This window comes from Pteropus medius, unplaced genomic scaffold (assembly GCF_902729225.1).
Source record: "Pteropus medius unplaced genomic scaffold, Ma_sr-lr_union100, whole genome shotgun sequence".
Classification (NCBI taxonomy): Eukaryota; Metazoa; Chordata; class Mammalia; order Chiroptera; family Pteropodidae; genus Pteropus; species Pteropus medius.
Genome location: NW_024344434.1, coordinates 3,815,654 through 3,835,781, shown reverse-complemented (window position 1 = coordinate 3,835,781; position 20,128 = coordinate 3,815,654). Strand labels below are relative to the sequence as shown.

The following is a 20,128-nucleotide window of genomic DNA, read 5'->3' as shown; positions in this document are numbered from 1 at the left end:
TAATACCATTTAACTAGTCCTTCTTATTCTAAAGACTGGATTAGGGGGGAAAAAAAAAAGAAAAAAAAGAAAGCAAAACATGAATAAAAGACCTAGAAAATAATATAGCTCTTCCTGAGAAACGATGAACAGAACAGGAGCTAAAGAAAGCACGATATGGGAAAAACTTTATTGATGGTTATACATCAACAATTATACATCAAGATTCGAATAAAGATTATTGGACCCATAAATAAGGAAACGATGTATTTATTGGATATTTCAGCAATAGATTTTCAATATTTATAGATAATATTGTGAAGAATATATATGAACATATGGAAATTTAGGAAATTATCAGGCTGGTTCTGCTATAATAGATCTCAATTCACCCTTAGGTTATCTTCACCATAGGAGGCTAACACAACCCAGATGGCAGAATTGATTGACCTCATTAGAACTGGTCACCTAGCCAAAGACAAGAGAACTTATATATACACAGAAAATAGCTAATCATTTGCCCATGACTTTGGGTTGTATTGGAAAGACCAAAGCAAAAGACTCTATTTTAAGTGAAATCATCTCTCCAGGCTTAAGTCCTTGTCTTCCCAAGTTTCTTCTTCCTGAAGGTTAAACTCTAATAGCTTGAAAGCATAAGAAAACAACCAGTGATAGATTAAGTTTTCTTTTTAGTAAAAGTTTGTGACTGACAAGTGAATATCTTAGAGATTCAAAAGGATAAAAAAGAAGCCCCTGAAGGAGAAGAAAGCCTCAGAGTTGAATAAGGATTAGGCTTACTTATTGGAAGATCTGACCAGTTTTACAATAGAAAAAGGCCTCAAACTTTCAGGGGCAAAATGTGGTGAACGTAAAGCATGAGATTAAGGAAAGAACAAATATGATTTATAAGTTTGTTTTGTTTTGTTTTGTTTTTAAGATATTAAGAATACTGAACCATAAGAAGAGATATTAAATACTCAAGAGCAATAGGTTTCAAAACTAGAGGAAGAAGCTTCAGAGTTGAAGAGTGAGGCTTCTGAGGTTGATGGGGTAGAGATCATATACAGTCTGATAAAAAAGAAATCTAATTTCCAAATCATGAAACTGTGCTAAGTTAGCACTGTGATTTTGGAGCATTCATAGTGTCAACAGAGCAGACTCCCAAATGACTAATAAAATCCAGAAAAAACGGAGCAGCCAGGCCTCAAACACAAGGAACTAGTATACTTTCCTATTTCCTATTTAGTCTTTCCTTTACAGTCACTGGATATCAGCTGTGATATACATAAAGATCATCTAAATACAAATTTGAGTTTGTGCATATGCCAAAGTATTAAGAAAAAAAATGGGTCAGAAAATTCAGCAAATAAAAAATAACTAATATCTAAAGAAACAAGAGTTACTACAGAAAACCAAAACTTGAGAATATTAATTAATATCTTCATAGAGATTCAAAAATAAATTGCAACAACAAAAAATAACCAACAAATGTTCTTAGGAATAAAAAACAAACAAAAGTTCCTCTGAGTAGTAGAATGGGCATAGTTGAAGAGAAAATTAATAAAATGTAAAATCAAATTGAAGAATTATTTTATAATATGATGCAAATGAACAAACAGAACTAAATAAAAAAGGTTTAAAAAATATAAAGGATAGTTAAGGAAATTTCAACATCTGTTCAATAAAAATCCAGTTAAAAAAAAGAGAGAGAGAAAGAGAATGGAGGGAAAGAAATAATTAAATCAATAATTAAAATTTGCCAAAGCTAGAGAATAATTTGAATCTTGAGATTTAAAGTTCTTAAAGAGTACCAAAACTCTTTGTATAAATGTATAGATGTATAAATACTTCTAAACACTTGTAGACAGATGTTAGTGATATTCTGAACCTCAAGACAAAAGAGAAAGTAATCAAGGCATCAGAAAGAGAGGAGGAGAGAGAAGAGGTGACCTATAAACACAATTCATATTAGTAATAGGTTTTTCATTAGACACACTAGATGTTAGAAGTAAATTAGGTAATATCGAGAAGTTCTATAGGAAAAAATTATAAATGTAGAGTCCTATACTCTGTCCAACTAGCATTCAATTTTAAGAATAAAACAAATGCACTTTTTTATATAGTTTGGAATGAAAGAGAGAAAGTTTATAGATATTACAAAGATGCTGGAAAAATTTAAATGGATATACTCAGAATTTAATGTTAACCATAAAAGCTTACATAGGAACAAAATTTTCATACAAAAAGAGGAAAAAACATCATGTCAAATAACTAAAGATCAGGAAAGTAGGAGGAGGTAAGCAATAGTAAAGTACATAGAGCCTTTTAGAGAATTCAAAATTGTCCTTGAAATAAAAACAAACAAAATTTACAGAAAAGTTCTGGATATAAAATATAGGAAGATAATCTCTAGCAATTCTTTGATGGTTATCTGATAGTGACAAAGTATTTCAAGTAGAATATTTATTAAGGTTCTTTGCTAAGTTCTTACATAAAATCACCTACCCAGCAAAGATAAATTGGTCACCGTTCTTAATCCACACTACTGGGTAATTTTGACAAAATCTCTAAGATAGTCTTCAGCCATATTTCATCGGACAACTATTTAATTCTGGTAAAACTAGAACATGAGACATGGGTCTGAGCCCAATTAGCAGGACCTATTTAAACACATCAAAAGATCTTATATAATTAACCCCAGACAGAGGATTTTTACTGTGTACTAGTTATTGGATAGTTTTAAGGATAGAACAAAGCCTTTTCCTGTCAAAGAGTTGCATCTTACAGATGCAAAATAGCTAATAAATTTTATCTTTCCTACTTAAGAATACCAGATTATCTTTTTAGTGATAAAAGTATTCAATTTATTGAAATTGTCATTAAATAGTTCTACAGTGCATAGCCACTTTCTCAAAAACCCCACTGTTCATACCATCATCAACATTCAGGCAAAGTAGAAGGAACAAACAAAATTCTCTAAGGTAGCCAAGTTTTCAGAAATATGTGAACTGTTCTGGCCCAAGTTTTCTGCCTTTGCCTTGACTTTAAGGGCAATAATGTCAATTCCTTTGGAGCTCATTGATTTGTCTCCTCTGAGTTAGTAACAGGCCCACCCTTGCCGCTAAGAATACTATTCCTGAATTTACACACTGTCATTTTGCAAGAATAGCCAAATATTGCAAGGGACTCTCCAGTCTTATCATCAACAGATTTGAACATCTTTACCTCAACATCCTTCTAAGCAAACTTTATAAAACCTAAAACCTGGAGAGTTGATTTTCTGGAAAAGATATCAGTGAAGTGTAGTCCTTGATCCCTCATAGAAAGGACCTTAAAAGGTACTTTTAACAATTGATAGAGCCGTGAAACTCAAATAATTGATCCTTGGATCCGTGTCTCCTAACTAAAATCAATAACTATGGAAGCTTGAAACTGAGATCCTAAACATAATTTGTGACAATCTGAATCTACCTGTAGCCCAAGAATTTCTAGATGCTTCTCCTTCTAATCAAGTGCACAATGACACAAAGTTGACAGGTTACATCAACAATCTTTAAAACAAGACCATCTAAATGTCTAGAGTCTCAGGTTAACACATCCTCCTTTGTCCACACTCTAATTTTACTTTTCTATACTTCTTTCCACTTTGCCCAGTTAACATTCGTAGACTGCTGATAAAATAATATCTATGGTATGACCTTGTTTAAGACACTTTTCTTAAACCATTATTACATGCTTCTTAATTATTTCCAAAAGAGTTATATGTTATTATCCAACTCTATCATTGCAGTCTCACAGACTATGGCCACAGTGCTGTACTTTATAGACACTTAATTTGATATAAATTACTTGAAACTTTAGATGAAAATCAAATTGACATTACCTTGCCTTGTACTTTTCTGGTAGCTCAAATAACTTGACATCATTTACTCCAATGTCTGGTTATGTAAAAACTGTATTCTAACCTCAGAATGGACAAATATTTATTAAAAAAATAAATAAATACTGCATTATCCATGGCAGCTGGGGACATAATAGGGTTAAATAATATTAGGGTCATTGTATCATCAGTAATCCACTTGTTCCTCCCAGAGAACCCTTAATTTGTTTTATGTATGTTAATCCCATTCAAGCAATTTGCCTTCCCCAACAAAGAGAAAAATGCCATACTTCTGTTGTGTTTAATGATACATATACTTTAACTGAATTTATACTGCTATTAAAATCCTATTTTATAAGGAAGCTCCCAGTTTTTATTTATTTTCCATTCAAAAACTTTATTAGTGATTATGGAGTAATCATTAAAGATGTTCAGATATTCAGAACCCCGCATTCCCTGTGAACTATATCCCATTGAGTCTGTACTTGGAGTTTTAAAAATGAAACCAGTAAACCCTAGTCAAGAGAATTACCCAAATATGTCAACAACCCAATTTTATGCACTCCATCCAAGCAGTGATTCCCATAATAAAAATTGTAAAACTGGAAAATATGGTAAGGAATCTTTTATTGACATTAGTCAAAATCATAAATGATAATTCTACCATTCTCAAGAACTGACAGACAAGTTTAAACCCTTTGGATCAAGTAATAATGAACATTTCAATAATTTTAGGGTTTCTGTTAGCTAGCCAAGACAGTGTATGTACTATTGTCGAAACTTTGAGTTATACTTGATACATTAGTCTGTTTGGGCTCTCTTAACAAAATATCATAGATCAGGTGACTAAAACAAGATACAATTAATTTTTCAAGATACGGAGACTGAAAATCTAAGATCGAGATATCTTGGTTTATTTTCTATTAAGAACTCTTTTCCTTCCTGGCTTGTGGATGACTCCCTTCTCACTGTATTTTCACATGGCTTTTTTCTGGATGTGTGTGCAGACTTATACAGATTTTGTACCGAGAAGTGGGGAGCTGTACCAAATACCTAAAATGTAGAAATGGCTTTGGATCTGGGAAAAGGTTAGAGGCTGGAAATATTTTGAGGTGCATGCTAAAAACAAGGCTAGATTACCTTGAAGGGACTGTTGATAGAAATAGAAACATAAAAGGCAATTCTGGTGAAAGCTGAGAAAAAAATGAAGAGCTGTAGATAAGGATTCTATCATCTTAGAAAATAAATATATCATCATGAACAAACGTTGGCAGAATTATAAACTTTAAATATGCTTCTGGTGAAGTCTCTGATAGAAATGAAAAACATGTTATTGGAAACTAGAAGAAAGGCATTTTTTGTTATAAAGTGCCAACGAATTTAGCCAAATCATGTTCTAGAAATTTGGGGAAAGTAGAATTTGTGATTAACTTGGATATTTAGCAGAGATTTCTAGGAAAAGTGTTGAAGGTGATTTCTCCATATTGCAAACAGTAAAATACAAGAAAGAAAGAAATAGAAGGAATTGTTAAGCCAAAGAAACCAGAACTCAACAGATGTGGAAAATTCTCATTCTATCAATATTTCAAAAATTATTTGAAAATTCTCTGCAGTATTTCATTCTGGAGAGAAGACCAAGGATATTGCTAGACAATCACTGTAGAAGGAAATTCCCCACAGGTTTAACCATCCATCTCAGCTGAAGCCGTGAATAAAGATGGCAGTTAAACCAGCAAAAGTACTCCCAGCTGGGTCTAAAAGGGACAGATAAAATGGAACAGAATGAAGGAAGTCTGTTGGACTTCTGGAATTCTACATGATTGGACAATAGAGCTATCTGGCTGCATACATGCATTGTTCTTTAAGAAAAAGGAAGAATGACTCCAAAGGCTATTCAGAGGTTATCAGGGCGGCTACTCTAAACATAGGCTGTGTTTTTTATAGGCTGTTTTCTTTATAGATTCAGTGGGTGGGGACACTCTGCAGAGTTATTATAGTAAGACCACACAAAAGAATTGAGGGCTTGGGGCACTGCTAGGTCCATGGGGTAAAAATATATCCCATTGAGCCTGGAAGGCAGAGCCTCTAGCAAAGAGAATTATTCTTGATCCTTAAAGTATCATAGAGTTGGAGGAAGACAGAATGGTGAAGTAGAAGTTCCCAGTGTTAACTCCACATACCAAACACCAACAAAAGCAACAAATAGTTAACTACGAACCAATAAAAATACCTTTGAGAAAACTTCAGACACTGTGAAGAAGAAGGAGAAACACCACGGAGCACAAAACATAGAATGGTCATCTAGAAAAGCATAGGACACATTTTACTTGCATCACTCCACCCCCCAGTACAGAGCACCTCTGTGTCAAAAGGAATTTCCTCAGAAGGATTTCGCTGCATGAAGAAAAAGAAAGCAGTAGGATCATCTGTAGTTTCTACTGTCTTCACTGACACTGAACACAGTTGTCAGAACTACCTAGAGCCCCATCATTCTCTCCCTCCTCAACCACTATGTCCCTTCTCCAGGACTGCTGTGTTTGCTGTGCTGAGACCTGCCCCATGGACCCAAGTTACTGCTGCACTCTGCTCCCCAGGATCAAGATACCACAGTACCTCACCATCCATGGGACCAGAGCTGCCACCCTTCCCCTAACCCCAAGCCTCTGCATAAGTCCAGACTTTGACCTACCATCCTCAGAGCCTGTGCTGCCTCTGCACCCCAAACCCTGGGGCCCAAGGACCAGGAACCACTGCAGGTGTTATTCCTGGCCTGTACTGCTGTATATTACTCTTCCAGAGCACCGATTTATTGCAGTGAGGCAACGAGCCCAGGACAGGCTCCCTGGACTATCTGCCTACGCCTGGGCCTCAGGCATCGATGCCACCACTGCAGTAAGTGCATGTGTGCCCACGCTCCATGCGCTCTGGCAGTTCCATGTGCCTCTGAATAACTCTTCCTATTAGACAAACTGAGACTGATACCACGACTGTATCAATAATGTAATTGTAACTGCAGAATGTTTTGTGACTCACATAATGCTTACTTCTACACCCAGAATGTCTCTCTTACGATTCTTGCCTTAAGATATTAAGCAATCTAAAGTCATTCGAAGTCTGTAATTCTGCCCTACAAACTTCTGAGCCTAAACCACAAAATAAAACAAAACAAAAAAACTAAGAAATGAAGGTATTCTCATTTCCACTCATAGAAACCTTTTCAGATTTGTCGTTGTAGTTTTCAGTATTGCTACATTAATAAAACACAGTTTGTTTAAACATGATATGTTTTTGAATTTGAAATGGGAGATTTCCAATTTTAAACTAGTCAGGGTTAATCACCAATTCTATTGCCCTCCCCACCCCCACGAAAAACATTTAAATATGATTTTAACATTATTAATTTTCTCTGTTTTATATAGGTTGTTTTTATCATTTTCAAATGCATAATCTGTAAATTGTGTTTAGATAACACATTTTATATCATTTCTATTTTTTGTAATTTATTTATATGTGTTATAGCATAGTATATAGTCTATTTTGTAAATGGTGGATGTTTATAAATAAATTTGTATTATTTTTTTAAAAATCAATTTATATTTGTCTATCATTTATTTATATATGGATATATATGTTATCTATCTAATCTATCTTACAGAAAGAAGTGTAGTAAAATCTGCAAAACATTCCATTTTATAAATATTCAGATTTTTCATAAAGATTCATAAAGTTATAAACATCAGAAGACAGAAATCTCTTTGACCAGGTTAATTTTTTATTGAATTTCTACTAGAGTTCCCTTTCTTTTACTACATTTGGCTAAAATATCTTTGCACAGATGCTATTTTCAACATTATTAATGACAAGTTAATCTCATTTTTAGTTTTATTTAATTTACACAATTAACAATGTTTATGTACAACGAATATGGTAGATACATTAGTTGCCAAACCAATAGCTATTCCATCATCCTTCCTTGCTAAAATAATCTAGATATTGTCAGAAATCAGGTAGTAAAATGTCCATTCTCAGAGGGTGCATTGCAATTGATCTTAATTATGGCAATCCCTTTCTTCACTGCCAGTGAGCTTTAGAAATTGTCCTGTGACCTAGTTTTCCAAATGAGGTAAAAAGAGGAATTTGCTTGTTAAATTATAGAAAAATTTTTTTTTTCCTTGATTTAAATAAATAGACCTTTGATTAGGCTCCTCATCCTACAAATACCCTCAACTAACTTCAGGGCCATTTTTATTAGTGAGTAATGACCTAATTCTTAGAGCTATAGAATCTATCTTGTTACCATATGAGAAAATCCAAGAAAATTGCAGAGAAGCTGATCAAGTGCCTTGAAATTATTTAGTTATGGAATTGATCCGCCTTTAACTACCTACTGTGAACTTCGAATTATGTAGATATTTTCTCTTCCATTGACTTTATATTAGACTTCTTGGCCTCAGTTTTCTCATCTGTAAATATAAGGTAATAAAAGTATCTACTTTAAAGAGATATTGTGAGGATGAGTAAAATACAACAGGGAAAGCACTTAGAAAAATACATATTATATACAAAGTGCTCAATAAATGCTAGCTGTTATTATATTTTTGTTTCATAGTTAAACTTATTTTATCAGTTGCTCTGTTATTTTCAGTCAGATGCACATTAGCTGTTGCAACCATTGAATACTTCACACATGTAGTAAGATTACCTGCTGGCAGCTATGGATAATTAAGTTTCATGGCATATCCTATATTAATAGTTTAGGTTTAGATAGTTTTTCCTTTAATAACATTCAGCATAATTTTTCATCTAGCATTGTTAATTCATGTAAGGTATTTTATTCTTTACTTATGCAAAGCATTGAGAAACTAAGCACTTTCCCTCCCCAATAAAGCTAAGAAGAGTCTTGACCTCTCCCAGTCATTCTTTTCCAATATCATTCTGAAATCTGTGATGTTGTTGCCAAGGGTTTAATCCCTATTTGATAACATATTCATCTATTTATTTGTAACTTAATTTAACTTTTTATCATTAAAAGTATTTTAGAAGTAAAATAGCTTTAAGACGAGATTTAAGATGCTCTCTGTGTATATGCAGCTTTGCCTGTGATATTCTGTACCTATGAACAAACCAGCATTATTGTCTCTCTTCCATTAAATTCTCTGGACTTGTCTTATTCTTGCACAGGCAATATAATCAGAAGTAGTGGATCCAGGCCTGGTTGTTACTTTGTTGTCAGCAAACGCCCATTTCCTTCTTTTAAAAATGATAAAGCACTTCAAAGGCAATACAGAGTACTATATGCCTCCTTCAATCTTTCAGGCAGTAAAACTGTACCACTTTAAGTGTAGAAATATAAACGCTGTGGTGAAATGGGTTAAAATCTGCACAGTATCATAACTTCTCATTTCTATTCTTCAATTAACATAAAAATAAATAACTACTTCAGAAGAAATAGATTTTTTTCTTTTTTTCTGAAGTCAGGTTATACTTGATGTCACCATATATCTCTTTTCATCTCAAATAAATTTTAGTATCTTACAAGCAAATGGGTTTGGTGAGAAACACTAAAAGGAGATTGAGCAGTCAAACCGAATTATTATATTTCTTACACCATACACCTTTTGAAGAAAGCTTGATTGCAGTGAATGTTTTGTATATGTACCTGCCAGAAATGCCAAAAACCAAGAACCCACAAAATTTCTTTAGAGCTTTATTTTTATACTTAGTTTGATGGACAGTGTAAATCTCCCTTTCTACTATCAAAAGTGGCACAAAAAAAATCAAGATATTAAAATCAAATTTTAACAAATATGACTTTAACAAGATTAAGATATGACTCATTAATTTGATCTTGTAAAAAGTAGACAGCCAAAATGAAAAATTAATGGGGTGGAAATATCATGGATAATCAAAAGACACATTAGAAACCATACTTGAGCATCAGAGATGAGTGAGACTTCAGTTACAAAGAGCCATATTAGGCTTAATCTTGTTGTTATTCCACCACATTTCCCTTTTTAAGCAATTCAGTATTAGCAAACTACATTGAATTTTAGATACTGGCAAATGTCTATGAGTTTGCCACCAACTCACTTTGTTTTTTTCTACCCTTTAGTATCTTTCTTAACATATAGTTTATGCCTGCTAGGGACTGAATGCTTGTGTCCCGCCACAAACTTATATGTTGAGGCCTCTATCACCAATGTGATAATATTTGGAAGTAGGGCCTTTGGGAAGTAGTTAAGTTTAGATGAGGTCATGAGGGTAAAGCCACTGTGATGGGATTAGGGCCCTTATAAAAGGAGGAAGAGATATGAGATCTATTTACATGTTGGAACCAAGAAATGACCTCATGAAGACAAATCTAGAAAGAGAGCCCTCACCAAGAACTCTACTATTGTCCAGACTTCTAGCTTCCAGAACGATAAAAAACAAATGTTTGTGGCTTAAGCTACACAGCCTATGGTATTTCATTATAGCAGCATGAACTGGCTAAGACAATGCCTAAGGTGACATTTCCAATCCTCAAGGTTACAGTTTCCAAGGCCCCATCTACTTGCTAGAGCTTATAGCGCTTTAAATATTAGCTTTTATTTTCATTTTCTCCCTATTTTTTCCACTTTAATTCAACATTGGAAACCTCATACATTGCTGATGGGAATACAAAATGGGTTAGCCACCATGAAAAAACAGTTTGATGGTTCCTCAGAAAGCCAAACCTGGAATTACCATATGGCCCAGACTTCCAGGAGGTATAGACACAAAAGATTTTACAACAGGTGTTCAAATGAAAGCTTTTATACAAATGTTCATATCATGAGTATTCACAACAGCCAAATGGCGGAAACAATCTCAAATCCTTCCATGGATTATTAGACAAATAAAGAGTGGCACATTTATACGATTGAACATTCTCAATCACAAAAAGTAATGAAGTTCTGATATATGATATAGATACATGGATAAACTTCTAAACCAGAGGCCAAGTTAAAGAAACCAGGAACAAAATGTCACCTGTTTTATATTTCCATTTATATGACATATTCATAATAGATAAATCTGTAAAGATGGGAAACAAATTGGTTGTTGCCAAGAGTTAGCAGGGGAGGGTAAGGGGAGAGATAGCTTAATAAATAGAGGGTATTCTTTTGAGGTGATGAAAATGTTTTGGAACTAGATACGGGTAATGATTACACAACATTGAATGTACTAAATACCATTGAAGTCTACACTTCTAAATGGTTATTTGTATGTTTTGTGACATTTGCCTCAATGAAACAATATGTGTGTGTGTGCGTGTATGTATGAATTAAAACAGAATTTTTCTGGTCTAAAAAACAACTAAATTTTGGAATACCACACATGAAAATCGATCCAATTATGTGTAATAACATACTATGTTATGTAATTGGTTTTACAAGACAAGGGAAGAGTATTATTTAATAATAGATGCTAGGAATAATTAGTTTTTCATAAATGAATTTTCTTTAACTGAAGGCTATTTTAAATCTATTCTTTTTTGTTAAAGATGATAATTCTGAGAGTTTTAAGCAATATAAATAAACCTAGAGTAGCATCCTGTTATGTCTCAATAACTATAAATATATTATCTTATCTGATTCCTTAGTTGTCACCTGAAAATCTAAAGATTCTTCCTGATGTGTGAGAGGGGAGAAATGCTTTATACTGAGTGGAAGGATGGTCACATAAATATAACTTAAGAAATGCATTTTGATGTCCTCAGCACTCTGTGGAAACAAACAATGCCTCATTATATTACAGAGAATAATAAACATCTCTCTCTTCCTTTTGCAATGATCAAAAAAATTGGGGATTTACATGAAAAGTGTGAGGAAACTAATACAGTGCCTTGATTTATTTTTTATTTTTACTCTTTCTCTAAACTCTTGGCACTAGCTAGTACAGTAAGATTGTACTAGATATGGCTTCTATTTAGCGAAGGTAGTTTCTCTAAAGCTGAGATAGTCAACAGACAAAAATCAACAGCTGCATGTACTTACTTAAATTAAATAGTGAAACTTAAATAAAATTAAAAATTTGGTTCTTCAGTTACACTAGCCACATTTCAAGGGCTTAGTAGCCACAGTACAACAATACAGTATAGAATAGTTGCATAATCACAGAAAGTTTTGTCAGGTAATTGTGCTAGAGGTAATTTTCAAGATATGACAATAGCCAAGAAATGTTTCTCTATTAATTTAAACCCAATTAATTAGTTAAATTATGTTTTATTTATACAAACTCAAATACATCTATTCAAGCATTATAAAATTTTATAACAACTATCTTACTCAAAGGGAAAATATTAAAATCATTCCCTTTGAGAAAAGAAAGGATTGATATAAAGTGACTTATTATTATAACAATAAACATTCTCTAGTTAACATTTTTGAGTCACTAACATGTAGAATAAGGCAAGAAAAACAAATAAAGGAATTAAAATGGGAAAAAAACAATCAAATCATTTCATATGTACTATTATATGTATAAAAGAATATGCAAAGGGCTCTATAAATATCATTTTTATTTAAAAAGTGTGAAAAATATTGAATTAATATATTTAAAAAATGATTGTCTTTCTTTCTAAAGGAAGAAGTAGAAATTGAAATTGAAATATCTGATTTCTAATAGTATCAAAATAAAAATACCTAGGAATAAATCTAAACAAACATACACAATAATTTTATGAAAAGAAAATACAAAATTACTGAGAATCATTAAAGATCTAAATAAATGGAGGAATATACAATGTTTCTAGGCTGAAAGAATCAATGTATCAAGACGGCACTTATCCCCACATTGAGCTCTAAATACAAAGCAATCCCAACAAACATCCCAACAATTGACATGTGTGTGTATTTAAGTCGACAATCTGAATTCTAACATTTTATAGAAATGAAAAGATACATTTAATGAAGAAGCAAACAAAGAATTTATTAGTTCCAAAACTTATAAACTTATAAAATTATAGTAATTTATATGAAGTACAATTATGAAGAAGCATAAATAGAAAGATATAACAGAACTAGACCTAGAAGCTGACTGACGTAAATAGGTAAATTTGGTAAGTTTTTAACAATCTTCATTATAGAAGATTATTTCAGAATATTCACTATCTAGCCACCAAATATTTGACATACTGTTTCTCCCACCAACAAAATGTATTCACGCTGAATGTTCAGTCATATCAATGAACTCAAGCAGCATTATCTCTGGGTGAGGTAGGCTATAACTTGAATTGCAGATATGAATTCTATTGAACTAATAGCACAAGGTATGTTCTCTATACAACTAATATACATTTGTGGTTTAAGAAAAGTCTAATAACAAAAACTGCAATTTAAGAAAGAGAAAAATATGGAAATACAAAATTCATTAGTCTGTATCAATTCTAAAACTTCATTCAGCAAACATTCCAAGACTCCCTACCCCGCTGAGATTTGTGGTTAGGAGTAACCTTTTAAGATCTAAATTCCACTACATTTAAGGAGTATCTTAGTACATTGTGTGTGTTTCTGTGTGTGTGTGTGTATGTGCGTGTGTTGCCCTGACTTCATTGTCTGTGCTATCACCTGTCAAAAAACTGTGGAGTCTGAGATTCTACTATACTTGCAATTAAACAAGTTATCTTACTATAGCTTTATAGATGTTGGCAGAAAGCATGAGACTCGTTGGACAGAGACAAAGAATTTTATTATTCCCAGCAATAGCCCTAGCCAGAATATCTGCATGTTCATGGGCCTGTATCCTAAACTCCAGTTCCCACAGGGTAATGCAAAGAGGGCCAGATGATCCTTGAACACACTGTTGGTTACATTATAGAAGAAAAACCATGAAGTTAAAGAAATAATGTCTTTTATAAAAGGCAGTAAGATTCCTGATTCAGAGGGAGACATTTGATTATGCTGGACAGTGTAGCTTCTTACCTATTTAATCTAATGACCATTGGTCATTAGCCGCATGTATAGATATAGACATTCATTTTCTCTTTGGATTTGATGCGGATTTTCTGAGCCTATCAGTTTTGTGGAAGACCAATATTCTTACCCTTGAAAAAAAATTATTCTACTGTTAAGATTCCCTGGGTATTTTAACTCATTCAGATATTTTAACCATTGCTATCTGGATTTACTCTAGATTTGATATTTGCCATTATGCTGAGCTCTAATTAGCCTTTGGTGCTCATAGGTTTTCTCAATTTTATCTTTACTATTTAGGATTAATAAATAGCCACATCTATCTTTCCAAGTTCCTAAATTCTTGACCTCTTTCTATTCCATTTATTTTTTTCTTGAATGTGGGATATTTTAGTTTTATGCGTATAGTAACCCTATCAAATGCAACCAAACAGAAGTCAATATACACGCACTATTACCAATCTGTTTTCCAACCTCTATTCCTAAAAATATAATATATATTAGGTATGTTATATATATTATGCAATATATGACCAAAATGTTAACTGGTATTTTGTGTCTCCATTCTATGGATCGCCATGTTTCCAACTCCCAATAATAAATTTCTTTCTACTTGAAACCAAACCAATTATATGTTGTAGTTTATTATTATTATTATTATTATTATTATTATTATTATTATGATAGTACCCTAGTTCTAGGTACCAGCTTCTATAACACATTCTGTAACATTTTTGTAAGAAACAATTCTTGAAATCTCAGTTGTTTAAAGCAACGATTTCTTTCTCACATATCATATGTCTACTGGATAAGGGTGCTGTTTCTAGTAATCTCTTGGCAATCTAAGCATACAAATCAGTTATTGTTTTGAATGTTGCTGGACACTGATTAGATGAAGCAAAACTTCAGGAATGGTATAGCTCTTGAATTGGCAATTAAATATTCTAACAACCCAGGGGAGACACATTTGTTTTTCTTTTAACTCATAGTCCTAACTAGTCATATACCTTACTCGACCACATGGGGTCAGCAAGTACAACTGGTCCATGTGTCTAGATAGTGAATATTCTGAAATAGCTGGCCAACGGAATTAATTATATTCACATTGCCCTGCAGCTGTGGTCCTCAACTTGAAGCAACTTTGCCTTTCAGGGGTCATTTAGCAATATGTAAAAAATATTTTTGGTTGTCACAGTAAGAGAAGGCTGTTCCAAGAGCATCTAGTGAGTAGAGGCCAGGGATATTGCTAAACATCTTACAATGCACAATGCAGCTCCCACTCCAGCAAAGATTATCCAGCCCAAAATATTAATAGTGCTGAGGCTGAGAAATCCTGCCCTAGAGATCTCATCCAATTGCACTGAAATATATGTTTAAGAATGTTAATAACGTCATTGTTAATAAATAGCAAATAACAAAACAAACACACCAAAAAACTGGGCACAATTTAAATACCAGTCAATAGCATAACAAACAAACAAACAAATAAATAAAACCTACAAAAGAAACCAGTTATACAGAATAACGCCAATGAAGACCACAAACAGAATACTGAGCAAAAGAAACAAGTTATCTATAAACATACACAGTATATTCTACTTACATTTAAATAATAAGCAAAAGTAAAAAGATTATTTTATAAGTGGAAAATTAGAAAAAAAAATGTAGGCCATGATTAACATCAAAGTTGAGATGTTTTCACTGAGTGGAAAATAAAAAGCATGTGATGTAGGAGGATTATATGGTAGGGGGCCTTCCAAAGTTCCAGGAAATTCTGTGTCTTCATCTGGTAAGTGGTTGTGTCGTTATTCATTTAATAATGGAGGAGGAGAAACTAAATCTACTAAATCCAGTGACCTGCCCGCTTCCACATTGGGTTGGTATGTTCTGTCACTTGATCAGACTAAAGGTTTAGCTGAATTCTGCTGCTGGAAGATTGTTGCTTCTGCCGCAGATGCCGATGACTATCAAGGTATGCATCACATCCAAGGCCTGAGTAGAATACTTTAACAGAGATAGAATAATGAGGCAGAGGTTTGGACATGGAGAGAGGATAAGCTAAAGTGCAAGTAATTGACAATAATAGGCATTTTAGGAGTTAATCATTACTTGCCTCTTTCAGATGCGTCTCTTTCAAATGGTTCCCTGAATGATTAGAGGCAGAAGACAAGTGTGGCTGCTACAAGCTCTTCTTTTCACTCCTGTGACATGCATAATCTATACAACAGAAATCAACATGATTAAGTAGTATAGTTAAGTAGTATAGTTTTTGCTGCTTTCTATATACATAACCTAGGGAAAATTAACAACATCTAAGTCTTTATTTTACCTGTAAAAACTACACATACGAATATTCACTTATTAAGACTTTATGAGTTAATGATTAAGAAACACCTAGTATGATGCCTGGCACAAGATAATTACTTAATAAGCAGCAGCATCTGCCATTATTGTCATTAACAGTATCATTGTTATTATTAGTCATCATAGTACCTTATGGTGTTTACTAATATGTTCTCTGCAAAAGTCTGTAAAATGCTTTGGTGGACTGATCTAATATACCATGTATTTTTTTTTTCATTTTTTGTTTTTTATTTTTTTATAGGCAGGGCAACCCTTGGTTGACCTCACAGATTGCAAGGATCTTGTCAGTTTACAATCCCTTATTTTTTATTTTTTTACACCTATAGCACCTGGTCTTCTGCGGTGGTCTCTCATCCAAGTACTAACCAGGCCCGACCCTGCTTCGCTTACGAGATCAGACAGGATCGGACTTGTTCAGAGTGGCATGGCCGTAGATTATACTGTGCATTTTATCTTTATCTATTCCTTGTTATTTTTCTTTTCATCTGCACAATTGTGAAAGCAAGAGAAATAAAGAGGAAATTACACTTTTGCAGAAAACACTAGAAACAATTATTTAATTATACAAAAGTACTTTGATTCATAAACTCAGCAGTAGAAAACAATGCAGATACCACTGTACACCTATTTTAATGGACAAAATCCAGAACACTGACAACACCAAATACTGGCAAGAATGTGGAGCAATGGGAGCTCCCATTAATTGTTAATGGAAATACAAAATGGTACTGCTGCTTTGGAATACAGTTTAGAGTTGCTTACAAAACCAGTTTCTTGCCATACAATCCAGCAATCACACTCCCTGGTATTTACCAAAAAGAGTTGAAATTTTCTATCCACACAATTACCTTTTCATGGACGTTTATAGACGCTTTATTCATAATTACCAAAACTTGGAAGCAACCAAGATTTTCTTCAGGAAGTAAATGGATAAATAAACTGTGGTACCTCGGGACAATGGACTATTATTCTGCACTAAAAACGAATGAGCTATCAAACCATGACAATACATGGAGAAATCTTAAATGCATATTAATAAGTGAAAGAAGCCGACTTGAAAAGGTGACATACTATATGATTCCAACTAAGTGTATGAAATTCTGGAAAAGATAAAACTACAGAAATAGTGAAAGGATCAGTGGTTTCCAGAGTTTGGGGTTGAGGAAGGGATAACTAGACAGAACAGAGAATTTTTAAAGCATTGAAAATACTCTGTATGGTGGATGTCATTATATATTTGCCCAAGCCATAGAATGTAAAACACCAAGGATGAAACATAACGTAAATTATAGATAGATTTTAGGAGATAATTATGTGTCACTGTAAATTTATTAATCATAAAAAATGTACCACTGTGGTGTAAGATGTCCATAGTGGGTGAGATTTTGTGTATGTCAGGACAGGGGTACATGAGAATTCTCCATACTTTCTGCTCAATTTTGCTGTGAACCTAAAACTACTCTAAAAACAAAGTTTATTAATTTAAAAAGAAAAAGAGTACTTTCGTTGAGCTGAACTAAATTTGAAAAAAAATTAAAATCTAAGTTAATTAGATACCTTTATTGATTCTCATAGCATGATATATAGAATAAACTGTTCCAGTGAAGAATCATAGAATTAATCATATGGAAATGAAGCAAACAGAAAGTTAATCTAATATTAAATTATGTGAAAAGTTTCTTATTCCATAAAAGCAGACCGAAGAATGCTGACACTTACTCCATTCATCTTGCTTCTTTGTAGAGAGATGTGCATAATTAAATTCAAGTTGTCAGTATTTCCAGAAATATGTACCTAAATAAGATGTTTTTTGTCATTTTGTCTTTTTGATAACTTCATGAAAAGTTATTCAATTAATTAGGCTAACACTCCACCATAATGAGAGACATCTCTATGTAAGTTACTATAAGGCAGAAGTAACTAAATCAGATTATTGGAGTTGGCCTCTGAGCCAAGTTTTGACAGAATTTTTGATTCTCTCTCTCTCTCTCTCTCTCTCTCTCTCTTCTTTTCCTTCATGGAGTTTTGACTTGCTCAAAATGTAACAATGAACCAAAAGAGGCTACATTTAATTCTGTTCCAAAAAAGAAAAACACCTGGAAGTGGAAAAATATACCATGGTGCATGTCTGATCTATCTGATACATGCTGTGCCAGTTCTAATTCATTGCCTCTATTTCAAAGCTCCCCTTTTTTGTCCTACTTTGCAATACTGAAGGTGTACTCTGTAGACATTTGTTTTGCAGCTGTCTCAGCACTAGGCTTCGACACTAGAAAGAGCTGAATGGACACTGCAATAGGAAAGGGTTTCTTGTTTCTGGTGTGCCATTTTTGAGGGCACAAACGCTAGCAAATCAGCATATGGGAGGTCTACTAGTACTAATTTCGGGGACCTTCATAGGTGAGCTATGACTCTCATCATCCAGTGGGTTTTTACCAAGCGGCAGGCCACTCCAACATAAGTTCTGGCTTCCTCACTTCGGCTAGTTTCTTTTTTCTCTGGGAAGCTGGTGTTCTAGTGGCAGCCACACACTCTCCAAAGAGATCTGAATTTAAGATGGGAGTGGGGAGGTATTCTAAGTCTGTTTCTTTCTTGTCCGTGTTCCCTCAGCTCTTAGCATAGTAGTAGCTGAGTTATTCATTTGCTACTTCTCCAAATCTTATAGTTTTCTTTTAACCTTCAATTCTGTATGTAAACCTAGTTAACAATTCTGTATATAAAATTTCCCTCTTCAATATCTCAGTATTTTCTCTGACTGGACTCAGACTAATACACATTTATTAAATATAACTTCCTAAGTGCTTAGCAATAGAAAGTTCAATTATGGTGGTATGAGCCAAATTATTTTTGTTTGTGGAGGCTAGGGCAAAATGCTTATTCTTCCTTAATGCTGCTTGATAAAAATGCAACTATGTAAATTGAGCATCCACGCCATCAGTGAGGACTAATAAAAATTCAATATATCCAAGGAAATTTGTTCCAACTCTTAGTGGTGTGTGTGTGTGTGTGTGTATGTGTGTGTGTGTGTGTGTGTTTACCCACTAACTTTTTAATATCTTGACATTACTATATATTCTGTGGTACTTACTTATAATTCTATTTCCTTTATAACTAAAATTGGAAAAGAAAATTATGTTGAATTAATCCAGTCACTACAATATACATACACCGGTTTTTAAAATTTTCGGTTTAATATCTCACTTTTTACTAAAACAAGAATTGCATTGTACTTCACATGTAGAAGTCAAGCAGTAAATCTTTGAAAATAAATGCATATTCTGTCTAGTGGGCAAGATAAATTGTAGAATTCTCAATACTTTTGCTGCTGATTGTTCTATGTATATATTTCCCCAAGATAAAACCGCTAAACATTTGTTAGAAGAATTTTAGTGTATGGTTATAAGTCTTCTAATAGAAGAGAATTTTCTCAATAATTTATGCTTTATTTACCACCTAGTACCTACCTGCTAAATGGTTTATCTCACTTGACTTAGCACTGTAAAAGGAGTTTCTTGATGTACTTAAAATTCAAATCCCCTGAATTTTCTCTTATTATTTATTATATATTAGTCCATTCTTTGACCTCCTAACCCTTGTTTTCTCAATTTACTCTGCTTTAGCTTACACATTATCTACATCCTGAATTAATGTCCTTGTTATGGCCCTCACCCTACTGTGTTCAATGACTTTAAAATTTTTAGGAAGATTGTAATATATAATGGGAAAAAAAGAACTTTCCTATTTTATGTTCTAATATATGTTTATATCCTGACTGTTTCTTCATTATTATATTATTTTGATCAGGTTACTTAAACATTCTGAGCCTTTCTTTAGATAAAGCTAAAATGTGGTCCATGTGATATTTAATTATATAATAATATTAGTCAGAGTTCTGCCAAAATAACTCTGTGCAACAAACGCTCTCATAATCTCAACAAGCATTTACTTATTAGTCAAAGCTCTGAAGGTC

At 33.3% G+C, this 20,128-nt stretch overlaps 1 pseudogene; it reads right to left on the bottom strand.

Annotated features, from left to right (window-relative positions):
* Positions 1-16,475: 16,475 nt before the first annotated feature.
* On the bottom strand, positions 16,476-16,594 carry LOC120610409 (uncharacterized; annotated as a pseudogene).
* Positions 16,595-20,128: the final 3,534 nt, after the last annotated feature.